Here is a 21,273-nt window from a genome sequence, read left to right as displayed (position 1 = left end):
CAAGCAGGGGACCAACACACTATCAATACAAGGTCGGGTCATCAGATTATCAGACCTCGCTACCTGAAAGACTTTACTCAGTGATAAGTATATGGGTTTGGGACTCTTGCAAAGACTGAGAATGTCACAGTCCGGCCGAACTAGCCTGCTACATAGCGTGCATGTGCTGCTCCGTACGCCAGGCCATGTTTTCCCTTCTGCCCTGTCTCCTGGTTGATGGACAGATGAGACAGCCCACAAACAGCTCCTGCTCTACCACACCTGCTGCCACTCTCCTCGTCAGCCATGGCTTTTTAAGCCATGCCAGGAGCTACACTCCTTGCTAGATCGTTGCGTCGCTGGGAGGGAGATCTTGCTCATGCCTACTACTTTTGGACTCCTGATTTTTGACCCACGCCTATCTCTGTATTGAGTTTTCGCCTATTGTCTTGGACACTTTGCTCTGCCTTCTCTCTTGTCGCCAATCTCTGCCTGTTTAGCCACGTGAGTCTGCCTGATCCCTGCCGGTACCTTTGCTGTGTTTCCATGCTCACCTGTGTGCCGAACTCTGCCTGTTTTTGACCTTTTGGATATCTGACTGATCCCTGCCTGTACCTGTGCTGTGTTCCCTTGCTCACCCGTGTATCGAACTCTGCCTGTTTTTGACCTTTTGGATATCTGACTGATCCCTGCCTGTACCATTGCTAAGGATTTCTTTTGACATTTTGAGTTTGTCTTTTTACTACCTCATCGGTTCCTTAATTCCATGTTTTGCTTCTAAGTTATCTGCTCTCCTGATTTAAAGACACCGAAACCTATTTTGTGTCCCTGGGTCTGCAGTCTTTACCCGGCCGCACCGGCCCTGACAGAATAGTGTAAGGTTTGGTTGAAAAAAAAAAAAACAAAAGGAAAGAGAAGTGGAATGTTTATACAGTATAAAATGTTTGGTTATGGATATTTGAATAGATACTGTTAATTATTATAAGAATACAGAGCATAATGTTAGAGTATAAATTTAGTTATTTATGAGTGATATGTTGATTGATTTATTCACTGATGTGTTTAACATAATTCTTTTGTTTATTGATAATATGGACCACTTGGAATAAATGATGTGTTGAATAAGGGACTTCAAAAAAAAAAAAACAAGAGATGTAACAAATGATTATTCCTAGTCTGTGGTTCCGAGGAGCAATTGGCGTGTGACACTGGCTAGAGATGAAAGTAACTGAACTGTATGACTTAAGGATTTCTGTTAATAAAGTGATAAGTAAGCAAGTAAAGCTTTAACCATCCATTCTGTAGGGTTAAGTAAAGAATGGAACAAAGATGATTTGCGTCCTTCCAGGATGCAGGAAATAATTGTGGAATCTGAACAATACTTAAGAAGAAACTTTATGGTGTACCAGAGTCTGTATCCAAGGAAGATGTAAAGAAAAAAAACCATCAAAATGTGTCAAACGATCCGGAGTGGATATACCGAGGCCCCATGCGACTGCAACACTTGGTCAATATGAACGAACATGTGAAGCTGTTAATGCCCTCTGATGGCCTGGCAGCCTGTCTCCCTGCCTGCTGCCCAATGACAGCTGGGATAGGCTCCTGCGACCCTGATGGCAGGATATACGGCTTGGATAATGGATGGATGGATCCTTCCAGATGAGAAACATACACTCACCGGCCACTTTATTAGGCACACCTGTCCAACTGCTCGTTAACGCAAATTTCTAATCAGCCAATCGCATGGCAGCAACTTAATGCATTTAGGCATTGTCAAGACGATCTGCTGCAGTTCAAACCGAGCATCAGAATGGGGAAGAAAGGTGATTTAAGTGACTTTGAACGTGGCATGGTTGTTGGTGCCAGACGGGCTGGTCTGAGTATTTCAGAAACTGCTGATCTACTGGGATTTTCACGCACAACCATCTCTAGGGTTTATAGAGAATGGTCTGAAAAAGAGAAAATATCCAGTGAGTGGCAGTTCTGTGGGCGAAAATGCCTTGTTGATGCCAGAGGTCAGAGGAGAATGGCCAGACTGGTTCGAGCTGATAGAAAGGCAACAGTAACTCAAATAACCACTCATTACAACCGAGGTATGCAGAAGAGCATCTCTGAACGCACAACACGTCGAAACTTGAGGCAGATGGGCTACAGCAGCAGAAGACCACACCGGGTGCCACTCCTGTCAGCTAAGAACAGGAAACTGAGGCTACAATTCGCACAGGCTCACCAAAATTGGACAATAGAAGACTGGAAAAACGTTGCCTGGTCTGATGAGTCTCGATTTCTGCTGCGACATTCGGATGGTAGGGTCAGAATTTGGCGTCAACAGCATGAAAGCATGGATCCATCCTGCCTTGTATCAACGGTTCAGGCTGGTTGTGGTGTAATGGTGTGGGGGATATTTTCCTGGCACACTTTGGGCCCCTTAGTACCAATTGAGCATCGTGTCAACGCCACAGCCCACCTGAGTATTGTTGCTGACCATGTCCATCCCTTTATGACCACAGTGTTCCCATCTTCTGATGGCTACTTCCAGCAGGATAACGCGCCATGTCATAAAGCTGGAATCATCTCAGACTGGTTTCTTGAACATGACAATGAGTTCACTGTACTCAAATGGCCTCCACAGTCACCAGATCTCAATCCAATAGAGCACCTTTGGGATGTGGTGGACCGGGAGATTCGCATCATGGATGTGCAGCCGACAAATCTGCAGCAACTGCGTGATATTAACATGTCAATATGGACCAAACTCTCTGAGGAATGTTTCCAGTACCTTGTTGAATCTATGCCACGAAGGATTAAGGCAGTTCTGAAGGCAAAATGGGGTCCAACCCGGTACTAGCAAGGTGTACCTAATAAACTGGCCAGTGAGTGTAAGTTGCCAGAGAACATTGATATTGTGCACCGTTTAGGGAAGATGCAAGAGAATGATCAGAAACTGAGAGGCATCATTCTTCAGTTCGCCTCAAGATCCTACAGAGATGCTGTGTGGAAAGCAGCGAAGAATCCACCCCTTCGTTCAAGATCATCTCCGATTCCCAGAAGATCTGTGTCAGACTGACGGGGAGACCCGAGCAGCTCTCTGGCCGGTAATCCCAAAAGTGAGGAGAGGGGGAAAGATTGCTTACTATGTTGGTGCTCGAGCCTTTGTGAACGGCAAAGAAATAAACGTCCTGAAAGACTGACCCTATGGCTGTGAACAACGCTATTTTGGTCTATCTGGTAGGAGAAAATATTTCCTTTTAAGGGACTGTTTTCTATGTAAAATATTACAGAGCTTGTTAATTATATGTATAATCCATTCAAAAATAGACATTTTTTTTACTACACATGTTCCAAATAAGTAAGCTTCCCGATATAATTTACATATCTGACAATATCTTTTCTCTAATTTAGTATTGCAAACTTGGTGCATAGCTTGGGGAAAAATACAGCGCGCGCGCACACACACACACTTACCTGAAGTTAATTAATTCTAGCTAAACACTTTGTCTTTATGTTTAGGTTCGCTTCATGCCAGGGGGCTAAAAAATATTGCTAAGCGTTATTATTTCCCGAACAGTTAAATACAGATTTCTTTTTCTTTCAAGAACCCCATTCTACTCTTAATGACACCAGTTTTTGGAAATCTCAACGGTGAGATGATGTACGGTTTTCACATGGCACTCAACACTCAGCTGTTACACTTACTCTATTCTGAAGAACAGATTGTGACCCAGGGGGCATTTTACTTTCATGATTAATTCTTGTTCCAATATGACACTTTTCATTATTTACAGTTAGAACACAAAAACTGAAAACTCCCAACTGCTACCTTCTTTGGAGAATAATATTAATCAAGGGCTAAGTAAGATTCCTAATACAGTTATTATAATTGGAGGTGATTTCAATATGGTTGTTAGATGGACACATTTATAGATGGCCACCGTAATGTCCACAAGCTGACTGGGCTTTAGTCTAAGTACGCCCCCTTCTGATAGGAGGATATCAGTTAGGAAGCCACCTGCCATGTGTAAAGAGTATCCCGTGAGACTTCACTAAAATCATTGTTCACTTCACTTGGTGTCTGTCCATTTATTGATGTTATGAAAAGCACAGAACAAACTGACGACGAGGATCAAACCTGTGTGACGAAGAAAAATTCTGTCGAGAGAAGAAGAGGAAAGCACCGAGTGAGTTGCTAAGATGAGCTAGCGGGGACGCAAGCTAACTCCCAAAATAATGTTCTCATGTCGCTCGCAGGCAACGTCGCGCTCCTTCCCAATGATGCTGAAGGCGATACCAGTTCTATTGGACCATGGTGGACAAAATGGGTACAAAGGTTTGAAAATTATACTATAGATGTGAACATTACTGGAGATGCTAGGCTAAAAACCTTGCTATTGCACTTCGCAGGAGCATGAGTGCATGATATCTAGGATACTATGGCAGTCGAGGCAGACAAGTATGCAGATACGAAACAGAACCTTACAGAATGTTTTTCACCCAAAAAGAATGTCCAGTATCAAGTCTACATATTCAGAAAAGCAGTGCAGCAACCAGGAGAAAATTTGGATAGCTACAACACCAGACTATGCATGCTAGTGTAACCTATTTTTCTGGACTTAGTCTGTTAGTGATTTTAAGTTCCTGTTATAAGCTGTTGCCACAGTATATGCCTTGAGCTCTTATTTTGAAGGCTGAAGAGAGAGCGGAAGTGCTGTACGCAGTGTTGTTGCTGTGGAGTTCTGTTGGGGGAAGAATCCAAATAAAGTGGTCCTCGCGTGAAAGTGGAACCTCCGTATTTGTTATTTTATAGTTTCATACAGTATAGGCGACATCTACAAACCCTCGGTTACATTCGTGGCAGCGGTGGGATCCGGAAGTGTGCAGATCCTCAGAAGTCTCTTCGGAGCGCGGAATGACAAAGCGCGAGGGCGCGCTTCCGGGGAGGGGACGACTGTAAACTACTAATAATAGTCCATGGGCCAGACGATATTTCGGTACACTCAAGGTGGCAAAACTTACTTATAATTTTTGAAAGGATCCATGTCTGTAGATGATATTTTGGTATGATAACCATTCCTGAGTGGCAGCTGTATCACAGTTATCAGCTCATGAAGTTAACCACCCCCTAAAGTAAATTGCATTTTAGACGCTGGTGCATATCCTGGTTTAGCCTCATGGTCAGGACATTTTTCAATGTTCTATAATATTGTCTTTGGTATCATTTTAAAGGGGACCTTCTTAGCTTTCATTCAAGCCCTGTTGTGGATATTTCTCACAAATTTAGAGGTCACTTGAGCTCTTCAACCCGTCAATAACACACATCTTTCTGCAATGTTCGCCTAAACTATATACTTTCTTTTAGCCCTGTGGCATCTAGGAATATCAGGGACACAAAACACAAAAACTGGAATACTCACAGGACTGTAAAGATTCAGGAAATGTATAATATACCCATACTATTTCATTGTGTGAGGTGATTGTGAGCCTTACATGAGAACTAGACCAAAGCCAGTTAGGTCACAAACTGGTCTCTATACATTTGTTTAAATACACAATCAAAATACATGATAAAAAGGAATACCATAGTGAGGTAATGAACTATTTTAATATTTTAAACAACATTGACATTTACATATACTTAGTCAATGATACATGTAATCCCATATCATTAGTGGGTATATGTAATGGTAATGGGTAGGGTAATGGGTATATGTGAATATGGTTACATTATTGTTATCAAGCTCTGGGTAACCAAGTCCAGAATCAACATCCTGTGCATCAATAGACTACTACCACAGTAATACCATCAGAATCATCACACTGTCATTCATCAAACTGCTCGTTTCTCTCATCATCTGACTCCCCAAGTTCAAAGTCCAGTTCTGGACCATCCTGCTTTTTTTGGTTACTGCAGGTCTGTAACCTGCACATGTCTGTGCATGGAAGTCCATTTGACAGGCACATGCAGCTTGGCATTTTGCATGAATGCACACACTTGCATGTTAGCATTTCCAAGACCACATCTGGTGCAGGTGGGGAGCGCATCCAGTAAATGGCCAGCTTGCCTTCATCGTCTGTCCATCCATACTCAGTAGGGCTTGGCACCACAGGGTTAGCCTGCAGACAGCACTTCCATATTGCTGCCTGATAGTTGGCTCGTTGAACATGCATAAAGAGACAGTCTCTACATGGTGGCAGCTGGCTGGACTCAACCTCTCCCCTTTTGGTGCAGAAGAGCTGGCAACGCAGTTTGTTCACCTCAGCAGGGCTGCTATTAGCAACATACATCCGACAGGTGAACTGCTCAATTTTCTGGAACAGCTCATCACTCACATTCCATGTCTGTCCCAGTTGACTAAAAGTCTCTTGGCAGGAAGTGTGCTTTCTCACTATCTTCAGGGCATTCAGCTTCCCTCGACCAGCGAATGCACTGACAGTGTCGCAGCCTGTGAAGGCATGTAAGCCAATTAGGCTGTCACAGATGCGGTCTCCAAGTGAACTTGCCAGTTTGGTGATGTCGACAAACCGTGTGCGGTTCTGAGTCCCACACTTCTGGTAGATGGGACAGGTGATGTCCTTCTGGAAGCCAAGACAAAGCACCATGACATCAGTGTCCTCAGCTGTGATGATAACTGACTTTGAGCCCGCATTTGCTGCATGCAATGCATGCAGGAGCAGACGGGTGTCAGCTTCTTCATGTGTGGAGTGGAGTTTCCATGTGATCTCGACAGCCTTCGCATACAGGGCTTGGTCAAAGACACAGACAATCTTCCTCAGGCCTAAGCACTGCATGATGCTCAGTGACTGGTTAAGCACCTCGTTGACAGTAGACATTTGTGTCGCTGGAGCATTGATGGTAGGCAGATAGCCTATATTGTCGGGGATGACCGTCATCTCTCCTCGAGTCAGGATGTTGAAGCCTGTCCAGCTGCTGACTGACTGTTCTTCTTGTTGTGACATGCGTGCTAGGACCCAAAGAAGGTTTTTCAAGCTTAGTATTGGCTGCTGTATCGGCATCTGACTTTTTGCTTTGTGGTGGCCCTACCCGTTGTCCAGCATTGTAAGTTGGTAACATTGGTGGGGGTCCATCAATGCTTCTCTTCTTTGTTTTGGGTACAGTGGGCATGGGTTGGACAGGAAGTGGGTTGACTGGCTTTGCTTGCACAGCAATCCCATTGACTCTGTGAGATGTTCCCTCACCACTGACAGTTTCTTCAAGACGGTCGATATTGTCCCAGGCTAAAGTTGTGAATATGCCAGGATGGATGTTAGCTGGAAGGGCAATGCCACTCCCTGATGATGAGAGTTTCTGGAGATACAGGGCAGTGTTGATCTCTTCCATCTGTGAATAGGACACACTGTGACCAAGTCGGTTGAGGATGTTTATCAACTCTACATTTCCTGTCAACGATTTGACACTGAATGGCAGAACAATGTGCTTGGAAGGCTTGGTATTTCCACATGTCACTGCATATACTATGTCATGGCCAAATGACTGCAGAAGGCACTGCACTCTCTGGGATGCATGATCAGGATCATTTGAGCCTGTGAGTAGAGAGTACAGGAAGATAATGAGCGACTCTGGAATGGTAGGACATTCTGCTTCTGGTTTGACTTCAGGCGGTCAGGTTTGAGGAACATCTTGACTTTTAATGTCTGCTCTCAATTTGATGGCTGCTTTGGCTATAACATCTTGTGCACTGACACTTTTCAGGGTCTGCAGCTCCCTTTTGAGAGACTGATTTTCTTTGGCAAGTTCCCTCATGGACAAGTTATCGGGATAGAGGAGGAATTTTCCTTTCTCATCAGGGAATATCTGCAAGGCTCCAGCAAACTCACTCTCCAGGTTTCGCCTTATGTGCTTCTTGGTTGATTCCTTGACTTGGGCAATGCCTTGGGAGTTCATTGAAGCTACCAGTCTAGAAGAGAGATCAGTCATTGTCATCACTTGAGGATTGCCAAAAAGCTCCATCCTGATGAAGAGGAACAGCTCATTGTATGCCTTATTCACAGCAGCTTCATACTGGGCTGCAGCATCATCATCTTCATTGCTGGCAACCTCTCCTTTGGAAACCTCTTCTTTGGTGTAAAGTCTATAGCATGACCTGTGGTAGTGCCCTTCAGCTGCTACAAGGTCTCTACTCACAATGGCAAGGATTCTGCTGTCCCTTTTCTTTGTGGCTGCACTCCTGATCTTTGCATCAGCTCGCAGTTCTCGACACTGCACCAGTACTTCTCTCGTATTCTGTCTCTTGGAATATTTGCTGTTTTTCTGACAAAATATGCACTCTGCATCATAAGTCCTAGATGTACTAGGAGCATGTCGAGCTACTCTCTTAGATTGTTTCTCTTCAGCAGAGACACAACTTTTCTTTTCTTTGCAAGGAGGCCATCAAGAATTTGCTTCATAGTGAAGATACTGCGACACTTTCTGTGGTAGTAGATTGCTGGAATCTGTCCCTCAGGAATGTCTTTTGCCAGTTTCAAAACTGGTGCATGATTTCGTATCTGAGCTGCCCTGAGCAGAGTTCTCCATAAGTCGACACTTTGTAGTGAAACCAGCTTATCTGTATCATCAGAACAGTGGATAATGCACTCCACCCGTGGGCGCTTTGGTATTGGGTAAAAACTTGCTTGTTCACCAGTGGCCATATTCAGTCAGTTTTCACCTGCCACATACAAACAAATACATGTAACTTAGGTGTATGAACACTACTAAAACAAGTTTACTTTGCTTCACCAGCATCATATTACCATTATGTATCGTACATAGCCACAAATAGATACATTACCTAGTTGCTATGCAACAGCTGTATTTTGTCCACATGAGGCCGCTAAAATCAACACAAGATGAAAGTTCCTCGTAGCCACTTTAACTAATCATATTAACATATACATTAAAAGAACATGCTAACATTATGGGAAATTAGCTTACAATCTTCTCCAGAGTGAGACAAGAAGATAGATACCAGTTTCCTCTATATGTGTTTAGTAGAAAGCTATCTGGCTGCACGTTAGCCTAGCTTAGCACAATGAATGGAAGTACACAGTACTGGTTATCCTTGGTTGTTGGCCAACTAAGAACTGTCCCAGAGTTTAAGCTAGGCTAATCAGTACCAGGGGTGTTGAAATGCTATATTTGTAAAAATCTGGGCAAATACACAATCGTGAGAGGCACAGAAACAGGTTTCCTGAAAGAAAAATGAAATAGCTGCTCATTTGAAAAGGTTATCATGTATTATTTTACTTCTGCTAGTGTACCAAATAAAATGGCACCAGTGAAGTTGTGTCACCTTGGGTGATATCGATATCTGGTCTGACCCATGGACTAACTGGCTTTGGTCTAGTTAGTTTCTTAGTAATAATGCCCTTCTAATTTAAGGTTCACAATCACCTCACACAATGAAATAGTATGGGTATATTATACATTTCCTGAATCTTTACAGTCCTGTGAGTATTCCAGTTTTTGTGTTTTGTGTCCCTGATATTCCTAGATGCCACAGGGCTAAAAGAAAGTATATAGTTTAGGCGAACATTGCAGAAAGATGTGTGTTATTGACGGGTTGAAGAGCTCAAGTGACCTCTATATTTGTGAGAAATATCCACATCAGGGCTTGAATGAAAGCTAAGAAGGTCCCCTTTAAAATGATACCAAAGACAATATTATAGAACATTGAAAAATGTCCTGACCATGAGGCTAAACCAGGATATGCACCAGCGTCTAAAATGCAATTTACTTTAGGGGGTGGTTAACTTCATGAGCTGATAACTGTGATACAGCTGCCACTCAGGAATGGTTATCATACCAAAATATCATCTACAGACATGGATCCTTTCAAAAATTATAAGTAAGTTTTGCCACCTTGAGTGTACCGAAATAGGAAATGTTGCGGTCTGGCCCATGGACTATAAGACACGTTAGTCCCTAACTAACGGGTCTGACCCTTTAGCCGAGCGGTTAGCGATGTCGCCTTGTGGTGCAGTACACCCCGTATCGAATCCCGCACCGGGCAAGAAAATAACCGATTACACTAGCAAAGAACTGTGAGTTTACAAACATAGATTCTGCAATTAAAGCACAGCTAATACAGAGCTGCACATCGTCCAGGCTTTGCAGGAAGGTGCTGAGAGAGCCCGACATAACACTAAATGGACTTCTGGACCACGGGAGAACTCTAGAACTGTCTGAAATGCAGGCTGCAGGCATATAACGGGGTACAGCTGCTACAGTGAATGCGGTGCATCCGAAGGCTCAAAACAAGCCATCAGCTGCAAATGTACGCCCAATGAGAGGTAAACCAAACAACCAGTGTAGGAATTGTTGAGGCAAATACACACACGAAGAGGGCTGCCCAGCTAAAGGCAAGCTATGCAGAGCATGTGGTAAACAAAACCACTTTGCAAGACAGTGTCGCTCAAAACTCAAGAGGTAAGGACACAAAACAATATAAAGACAATGGTAAACGACAGAACGCACATCAGAGAGTACACCATGTGACCAGCACTACACCCAGTGAAAGCAACAATCCAGGTTCATCTAGCAGCGATGATGAATGTGTTCGTAGTAAACAGAGACTGCAAAACTACCACAGACGTAACATTAAGATAAACAACCTCAGTGTGCCAGTCTTGGGGGCCACAGTGAACATCATCAGTGAAGCAACATTCAACAAACTAAAGCCACGCCCACAACTCAGGCCAACTGATGAAAATCTACCCCTACTGCCACAAAATCCCTCTCCCTGTTGGTGCATTCAAAGGAAAAGCGGAAAAAGGAAACGGACAGTCTCAAGGCATGTTCTATGTGATTCAAAGGGACAGTTTCTCCATACTAAGCTATGACACATCTACCGAGCTAGGACTGATCAAGATAGTGACCTCCCTGTCACCCACACCAACCAGCAGGACAGTTGCAGAGGGGCTTGTCGACAGCTACCCAGAGCTGTTTGATGGAATCGGCAGGCTGAAAGACTTCCAGGTTAAGCTGCATATCAACCCCAATGTCCAACCCACATGCCAACCGCACAGGCGTGTGCCATTCCACATAAGTCCGAAAGTGGAAGATGAACTGCGAAAGCTGGAAGCGGAGGACATAATTGAGACAGTGTCAGGTTCCACGCCATGGGTCTCTCCCATCATCACACCCCCAAAACCAAAACACCCAGACAAAGTGAGAATCTGCATGGACATGCGTCAAACAAACACTGCCATCGAATGTGAAGTCACATCACACCCACCATGGATGGTGTTATTCATCAACTGAATGGAGCATTGTGTTTTCTAAGCTGGATCTGACAGCAGGGTAACACTAGCTAGAGCTCCACCCTGACAGCAGGTATATAACCACATTCACCATCCACCTTGGTTTGAGGCGATATTAACGCCTGATCTTTGGTGTTTCATAAGCTGCAGAGGTGTTTCAGAACATAATCTGCCAGACTCTCCAAGGCCTCAAAGGAGTGAAAAATCCAAGTGACGACACCATTATCTATGGTACCTCCCAGTCTGAGCATGACCGCAAACTCAGAGCAGTGTTCCAGAGGCTCAAAGAGAGCGGCCTCACACTCAACCGAAATAAATGTGAATTCAACAAGTCCAGGCTCGAAATTCTTTGGATTCATCTTTTCTGCCATTGACATCTCAGCAGACCCCAAAAAGGTAGCAGCTATACAGCAGGACAGCAACCCAAAGGATCCAGATGAAATCAGGAGTCTACTCGGATGGCCAATTACTGTTCTTGATTCATCAAAGGCTTTGCTTCTATCTCTGCACCACTGCTCAAGCTCACAAGGAAAGATATGCCATGGGAGTGGGGTCCAGAACAAGAAAGAGCACTAAATGCCATCAAAGACAGTCTCACCAGTGATACCACCATGTCATACTTTGATCCAAACAAAGAAACAGAGCTGATCATTGATGCCCGCCCTGTAGGGCTCAGCACCATCCTTTATCAAAAGGAGAAAGGTGGGAGACGCACCATAGCATATGCAAGCCATGCTCTCAGCGATGTGAAAAAGCACTACTTACAGACAGAGCAAGAAGCACTGGCTGTTGTCTGGAGCTGTGAGCATTTCCACTTATACATCGATGGACATCCATTCACACTAGTGACTGATCACAAGGCCCTTGAGATCCTCTGGAACAATCTCAGATCAAAACCACCTGCCAGAATCGAGAGATGGGGACTTAGGCTTCAGCCATACAGCTACAAAGTGGAGTATAGAAAAGGAGCTGACAACCCAGCCGACTACATGTCCCGTTATCCCATACCCACACAGACAGGTGACAGCACATGGGCAGCAAAAGTAGCAGAGGAATATGTCAACTTCATAACACATCACGCTACACCCAAAGCAATGACTCTCACATTGATTAAAGAGGAGACTCTGAAAGACCCGATCCTACAAAAGGTCAGTGCACATATCGGAAACAACACATGGTACAAGGTCACACATGACACACAACACACTGCCATTCTGAAGCAGTTCAAACAAATTAGCAGTGAACTAACAGTGTCACCTACGGACGATATCATATTAAGAAACACAAGAATCGTCATCTCCATAGCCCTACAGAACAGAGTCCTACAGCTCGCCCATGAGGGACACCAGAGCAATGTTAAGACAAAAACACTCCTCAGGACAAAAGTTTGGTTTCCAAACATGGGCCAGCAAGCAGGAGCTACAATCAAAAACGTTATAGCATGCCAGGTGAATACACCAGTCACACACTCAGAGCCACTGCAGATGTCTGAGTTACCAGAAGCCCCCTGGCATAGCACAAGTCCAGACTTCTATGGACCTCTCCCCACTGGAGAGTATCGACTTGTCATTGTGGATGAATACACAGTACCCAGTAGTTGAGGCTATTAGGTCAACTTCAGCTAACACAGTCATACCAGTTATAGACAAAGTATTCTCCATGTTTGGAATCCCCAGAGTGCTCAAAACAGACAATGGCCCTCCGTTTAACTGTGACCAGTTTGCCCAGTTCACAACCTACCTTGGGTTTCACCACCACAAAATCACACCCAGTGGCCCCAGGCTAACGCCACTGCAGAACGTTTTATGCGCACACTAAGCAAGACCATCCATTTTGCAGGAACACAAGGCATACCATGGAAGCAGCATGTCAACATCTTCCTTCGAGAGTATCATTCCACACCACACAGCACCACAGATGCTTCACCAGCAGAGCTTCTGTTCCAATGGAAGACCTACACAAAGATTCCCATAGTCAAACATGCCACTTCCAACAGCTCAGATCATGGAATCCGAGCAAAAGATCGAGAAGCTAAAGCTAAGATGAAAGCTTATGCCGACACATGTCATCACACAACACCAAGTACTCTCACCCCAGGAGACACTGTGCTCCACTGCCAGCCTAAGTACAAGCAAGCATAAAGCACAAAGTAAAGGACTGTTTTGGTTGCACTATAGAAATTGACTTCAGCGGTTGTTTCAGGGACAGCTACATCAACTGCATTTATTGCAAGTAAGGAACAACAGTCAAAGTTAAGGCCATTGTGGGTTTTTATTTTTTATTATGAATATTTGAGAATGCTTACAAGGAATGTACTTCAGTAGCACTTCGGAAATTGAAACTGAGTTATTGTTCTGAAAAAAGAAAAAAAAAGTGATGTCCACAAGCTGACTGGGCTCTAGTCTAAGTATGCCCCCTGCTGATAGGAGGATATGGTAGCTTGCTAGGTAGTCGGGCACTTATGTGCAGTCAGGAAGCCACCTGCCATGTGTAAATATATCCCGTGAGACTTCACTAAAATCATTGTTCACTCCAGTCGGTGTCTGTCCATTTATTGATGTCATGAGAAGCACAAAAGATCGCAGCCACCACGAACTGTTTGCTCAAAAAATGACCTAAAGCTACTCGTACAAAGATATAATTTGATTGATGTTTGGAGAGATAAATTTCCTAATGATAAACTTTATACCTGAGGAAATAACGATGGTTCTAAACAGTTTCTTATTGATTTTTGGCTAGTGTCTGATAATATAAATACAAATTATTTTTTTGCCGATATTCTTCCCACCCCTTGTAAGTTGTCTGGTGAAAATAATAAATCTTTCAATAGCAAAAATATTCGATTTTGAACAATTTGTTTACAATCGACACTGTAAAGCACAAAATTACAAAATTAATTCATTACTTTTTTAACAAAGCCAAAAATGAAAACTGTTATGGGAAAAATTGGGAATTACCCCGGGGTTGGCCAACCTTGGGGTTCATCCCAGGTTGTCCTCTGTGTGTAGTTTGCATGTTCTCCAGATGCTCCGGTTTCCTCCCACAGTCCAAAGCCATGTAGGTCAGGTGAATTGGCTGTACTAAATTGTCCCTAGGTGTGAATGTATGTGTGTATGTGTGTGTGTGTGTGTGGGGGGGGGCTTTAATGGCCTGGCAGCCTGTCCAGGATGTCTCCCCGTCTGCCGCCCAGTGACTGCTGGGATAGGCTCCAGCATCTCGCAACCCCAATTGTGAAAAGCGGCTTGGATAATGGATGGAAAATTGGGAATTATTTAAATTTTAGACTGAAAGTTTTTTGAGAAACTACAGCTCTAATTTGGTTCAACTTAAAAAGGCAGAAGAAAATGCAGTTATCAATGATATTATGATACTTTCAAAAAAGAATTCAGCTAAATACACAATAGAAGACAGAGTAACTATGGCAAATCTACAAAGTAAGCTAGATGAAATTTACAAAAATAGGGCAGAGGGAGCCTTTGTGAGATCCAGACTGAAATGGCTTGAGGAGGGTGAAAGCAATTCCTCTTTCTTCTTCAAATTAGAAAAACCTCATGTCAAGCTAAATACTATTCAGCAACTAAAAACAGATGATATTATAATGACAGTTTCATAAACTATTTCTAACCACTGCTGTTCTTTCTATAGCAAACTCCCTTCATGTAATTATTCTGCACAAATCACAGAGCAATTTTTAAGCCCAATTAACACCCAATTCATATCTCCTGTGGACAGTAAAATATGTGATACTCCCCTTACTATTAATGAGGTAACTTTTTCCATAAATCACTTGAAAAACAATAAGTCCCCAGGAACAAACGGTCTAATGAAATTGCCCCATTTTTACTTAGTCTTCACAAAAAGTATTAATCAAGGCACTCTCCCCTCCAGTCTGAGTCAAGGTATACTTACACTAATACCTAAACCCAAAAAGGATCTACTCCTCATTGAAAATTGGCATCCAATATGCCTTTTTAACAATGATTATAAAGTCCTTGCCTTTTGCTTCATGCAAAACAGACATAATATCTCAAACAATATGTGATTAAACTTAGATATCCAGGATTACTCGCATTTAATGTCTGATAACAGCTTTATCCTTTTTCTGGACATTTATAAAGCCTTCGACTCAATAAATCACAATTTTATCTTCAGCTACCTTGAGAAATTGGGTTTTGGCACTTTCTTTTGTTGTACAATCAAAACATTATATAGTAACTCTAATTGTTGCATTAAACTCAGAAATGGTACTTCTTCAAGGTTTGACCTTAAACAAGGTTGTCCAATCTTACCTTATTTGTTCCTTTTAGCTCAGCGGTCGGGAACCTATGGCTCGCGAGCCATATATGGCTCTTCCGGTGACGGCATATGGCTCCCAGACAATTTTGAGTTGAAAAATTTTTTTTTTTCAAAAAAATCAGTTTGGAACTGATTTTAAAATACTTGTGATATTTCTTAATAATACTGTGTCATTTTAAAGTAAACAGAAATTAGTTTTGAAGATAAATTTCACGGGTCACGGGTCACCCGTGGGTCGGGTCGGGAACCAATGGCTCGCGAGCATGTCCGGGTCATTGTAAAGGTGAAGAAATCAATTTTATCAGATAGCCAACTAGTTTATCTGCTTCAACCCTTGTAACGGAAAAGATGGCGAAAAGAAAAAAAGACGATGATTACCGTGCATTCCAGGCTGCGTGGACAGAGGAATTTGCATTTGTGGAGAGAGCAGGATCTGCGGTATGTCTAATATGCAATGATAAAATTGCATCGATGAAACGGTCAAATATAAAGCGGCACTTCGATACGCACCATGCTTCATTTGCATCGAAATATCCAGCGGGGGACAGCAGGAAAAGGGCATGCGAGGAGCTACAGCGGAGAGTGCAGACGAGTCAGCAGCAACTACGTGTGTGGACCAAGCAAGGTGACGGGAATTCCGCTAGCTTTGCGGGGGCTTTGGCAATAGTAAGGAATGGAAAGTCATTCACAGATGGCGAGTATGCCAAAACATTCATGCTTGATGTGGCCAATGAACTGTTTGATGACTTCCCAAATAAAGACAAGATAATCAAACGAATAAAAGACATGCCCGTCAGCAAGAACTGTGCACGATCGTAGCATCATGATGGCAAATCAAGTCGAGGAAACACAAATTAAGGACATAAACGCCGGGACATACTTTTCTCTCGCGTTAGATGAGTCAACAGACGTTAGCCATCTATCTCAGTGCAGTATCATTGCCAGGTATGCTGCAGGTGACACACTGCGTGAGGAAAGCTTGGCTGTTTTGCCAATGAAAGGGACAACAAGAGGAGAGGATTTATTCATGTCTTTCATGGAGTTTGCTAAAGAAAAAAAACTAGCGATGGATAAACTTATTTCTGTCTGTACTGATGGTGCACCCTGTATGTTGGGGAAGAACAAAGGATTTGTAGCGCTTCTCCGTGAACATGAAAAGAGAGCCATCCTAAGTTTTCATTGCATCCTGCACCAGGAGGCGCTTTGCGCTCAGACGTGTGGCCAGGAGCTTGGCGAGGTGATGTCTCTGGTCATTCGAGTGGTCAACTTTATTGTTGCCCGAGCTTTAAATGATCACCAGTTTAAAGCTCTGTTAGAAGAAGTTGGGAATCATTATCCCGGTCTGCTTTTACACAGCAACGTGCGTTGGTTGTCAAGGGGGAAGGTGCTCAGCCGTTTTGCAGCTTGCCTGAGTGAAATCCGGACTTTTCTTGAAATGAAAGGCGTCAAGCATCCTGAGTTAGACAACACTGACTGGCTCCTGCAGTTTCACTATCTCGTGGACATAACTGGCCATCTGAACCAGCTCAATGTGAAAATGCAAGGTATTGGAAATACAATCTCATCCCTTCAGCAAGCAGTGTTTGCATTTGAAAGCAAGCTGGAAGTCTTTCTCAGGGACATTGAAACAGGTCGTCTTCTGCACTTTGAAAGACTGCAACAATTTAGAGATGCATGCTTAGCAAGTGACTCCACTCAACATCTGGATCTCCAGCAGCTAGCTGGCTTTACGTTCAATCTCCTGCAGTCATTCAAAGCACGTTTTGGAGAATTTCGTGCGCGCACTGGTCTTTTCAAGTTCATCACTCATCCACATGAGTGTGCAGTGGACAAAATCGACCTGATATGCATCCCCGGGGTCTCTATCGGAGACTTTGAGCTGGAAGTTGCTGACCTGAAGGCATCAGACATGTGGATGAGTAAGTTCAAGTCACTTAATGGAGAGTTGGAAAGTCTTGCGCGACAGCGAGCAGAGCTGGCGAGGGAACACAAGTGGACAGAAATTAAAAATCTTCAACCTGAAGACCAGCTGATTCTTAAAACTTGGAACGAGCTTCCTGTGACATACCACACAATGCAGCGTGTGAGTATTGCCGTATTGACCATGTTTGGCTCTACATATGCATGTGAGCAGTCATTCTCGCATATGAGGAACATTAAGACCAACCTACGCTCACGTTTAACTGATGGAAGCCTCAACGCCTGCATGAAGCTCAACCTCACCACGTATGAACCAGACTACAAGGCCATCAGCAAAACCATGCAGCACCAGAAGTCGCATTAAAAGTAAGACATATTTAATTTATTATACGTTAAAAGTGCTATATGGCTCTCAATGAAATATATTTAGAAATATTTGGCTTTTATGGCTCTCCCAGTCAAAAAGGTTCCCGACCCCTGTTTTAGCTACTCAAATCCTTGCTAATCACATCACTATGAATAATTTAAAAGGAATCTCTGCTGCAGGAAGAGAGATCTTAATTAGCCAGCTAGCAGATGATACTACTATTTTTCTGAAAGACAGCAGTCAAATATCTTGTGCCCTTCACCTAATTCAATCCTTCTCCAAAGCTTCAGGACTTTACCTTAATATTAATAAATGTGAACTCAAAGATTGTTCAATGGTATCTATTTGTGACATTCCTGTCAAAAACAGTGTGACATATATAGGCATAATTATTGCAAAAGTTCAAATAGCAAGATGTCCACTGAACTTTGACCCCATAATTGACAAAACTAATACACATCACAATCAGTGGCTCCAAAGGGACCTGAACTTGAAGGGTAGAGTTTTGCTATCAAAGGCAGAAGGAATAGCTCGACTAACATATGCTGCCCTACCTTTGTATTTAGATAGTTGGACACTCAAATCCATTGACCAATTGTTATTTAACTTTGTTTGGAGGAATTGAACACACTACCTAAGGAAATCTGTAGTGATGAATTCTTATGAAAAGGGAGGCTTCAATTTCTTACATTTTACAACCCTAAATCACACATTAAAAAAAATTGGATCCCATTTAAAGAACCCTACCTCTATTTGGAATATCTTTCCTCATATATTTTCAAAACTTGGTGGTCTCAATTTTATTCTTCTTTGTAATTATAATGTTGATAAAATCCCTGTGAAACTTTCGGCGTTCCATAAACAGATACTTCTCTTGTGGGCATTAATCTACAAACACAATTTTTCACCCCTCAAATTTTTCATTTGGAACAACAAATATATACTTAATAAAAACAAATCTTTGTTCTTGCAGAACTGGTATGACAACAAAATAATGTTGGTGGGTCAGCTCTTCTACAAGGAGGGTCTTTTACTGAAATACGAAGAGTTCAACATTAAATTTAACCTTGCTGTCTCACCTAAAGAATACACTGTAATTTTTTATGCTGTTTCTGCTGAAGTTTGTATGCTCTTTAAAAATTATTTCTCTGTGGATTTAGATGACTCTCCATTGTTGAACGCTGTTAACACTCCAGTTGGCAAAATCTGTTTTGCTGCATCTCATAAAAATAATAACAGAGCTATTTGTGCTTTGTTCCAACAAGATATAGTCTCTGTACCATGTAATTTTTCATTGGCGTACATTTATTACTAATATCTTTTGGAAAAAGGTTTGGATGCTACCACATAAATTTGTGATAAATAACAAAATAAAAGTAGTTTCCTTTAAATTATTACACAGGTTTTACCCAGCGAGTCAGTACCTGAGAAGATTTGTAAAAACAATGAACCCCAGTTGTTCTTTGTGCAAAACTCAAATTGAGACAATCACACATTTATTCTGGGACTGCACCATTTCCACAAAACTTTGGGAGGAGCTAAATGATTTTATTATGTGTAAAGTCTGTAATAATTTTTCCCTTAAATGGGAATATGTATTGTTTGGTTTCCATGACACAAATAGTGAAAGTAACAATAAGTTTTACTTAATAAATCTTGTTATTTTTTTTTGCAAAATTTCACATCCATAAAAGTAAATTTTTAAATAATAAACCATTCTTTCCTGCTTTACTTATAGAAATTGAGAAATATATAGCTACCATTTCCAGAAGCACAAACAGAAAAGCAGTCAAAACATATAATGCTTGCTTACATTATAACATTTTCACTTAATGTGCACTTTAAACTCACTCCCTGGTAAAAGTGCTTTATTTTTGTTCAGCATTATTATCATTATTATTGTTAATATTACAGTTCATTCATTTTCTTTATTTACTTTTGTTATGACCATCGAATGTGAAGGTGTAAGGTTGTTTATAGTTGATTGGTCTGATGATATACAGTATGTACAATATATATCATCAGACCAATACAATATACCAGACCAATACAATATATACCATCAAACCAGATATATATGTATCATTTGTATTCTGTTCAATAAAAATAACAATATATATAAAACGTTTTCTTCCAAAATCGTCAATGGTGTTGTGAGTGCTCGACTAATGAGGAGCGGAATATCAACATGGATACAGGAAAAAAGATTTTAATACATTGCAGTACAGGCCTGTTTTGTGTGTCTCGCACTTTGTGTATATAGTATATATATATCAACACGAAGACAGGAAAAAGGATTTTAATACATTGCAGTATACAGGCCTGTTCAGTGTGTCTCGCACTCATCAGCTGCTAATGTTTTATTCACAAAGAATCATACAGTTTATGTTGCCCAGCGTCACTCCCCTAATTTCGGTTGGACAGCGACCAATCAGATGGGGAAACATTCAAATTATAACAACCAATGGGGTAGGTACTTATGATGCACAGCAACCAATGGAGGGGTAGAAAACATGACAACAATGGGACTGGGGTTTGTTTTGAAAAGCATTTAGGGGACAGGGCACTGTTGAAATGGCGTACATTAGAAATATAACAATGTACTTTATGTGAATTATATATTGGGGCGGTGTTAGGGCACAGTTGGAAGGACAGGCAGATAAAATATAAAATAATAATAATAATAATTAAAAAAACTCTAATAAATGTCATATGTGTATCATCAAATGGGGGGGGGGATAATAAAGACGTTTTACTTATAGTTACAAAGGAGATATTTTTTTCGGTGTCTACAACTGGTGGCCAATTCGCTTCTATTATTCAAGGTGGACATATCAGGTCTGCAAATAATAAAATACTTTTCTGCCAAGCACAGGTCACATCTTTTACCCCAAACTGAATATGCACTACTCTTTGCAAGGATTTTCCATGAGACAGAATAACTGATATTCTTGTCTACCAATGACCAAATGCGGTGGCTTAAGGCCGTTGCATTTTCCACATGCTCATCTCTGAAGTTACTCATATGGGCGTTAAACCTATTTTTAAAAGGGCCCTCTGTTAATCCCACGTAAGTGTCCACATTGTAGTTATCTTCTCTTGTCACCTATCTGGCATTTTCCTTCTAGAGGACACGATGTCTTAACACAGCATTTGCAGCTGGAGGTGCTTGGTTGCGGTGAGGGGGTCTGTGCCTTGGCCATGATGCTTGTGTTGTGGGATGAAATAACCTGCTGAACATTTGGCCTGCAGCTGTAGCTCATTTTGACTGTGTTTCTGTTGAATATTTTCCTCAATTGGTGGTCTGGGGTAAAGCACTCATCCAAAAGCTTGAAAAATTGTTTTCCAATATTAGAGGCCACAGTGTCGCCGTAGGGAGGATTATACCAGGTGATGTTCTGCTTTCTGCTGCACTTTTGTTGTTGTTGTTGCTGGCTGTCGCTAATTGGTGGTGG

General features: G+C 42.1%; 1 protein-coding gene across 1 annotated transcript in view; it reads right to left on the bottom strand.

Annotated features, from left to right (window-relative positions):
- Positions 1–21,273, bottom strand: part of sphkap (SPHK1 interactor, AKAP domain containing) — a 94,341-nt gene that overhangs the window by 19,409 nt on the left and 53,659 nt on the right. The gene's annotated exons all lie outside the window — the stretch shown is intronic.

The sequence above is a fragment of the Lampris incognitus genome, chromosome 7, assembly GCF_029633865.1.
Source record: "Lampris incognitus isolate fLamInc1 chromosome 7, fLamInc1.hap2, whole genome shotgun sequence".
Classification (NCBI taxonomy): domain Eukaryota; kingdom Metazoa; phylum Chordata; class Actinopteri; order Lampriformes; family Lampridae; genus Lampris; species Lampris incognitus.
This window is presented reverse-complemented; position numbering and strand designations above follow the sequence as displayed.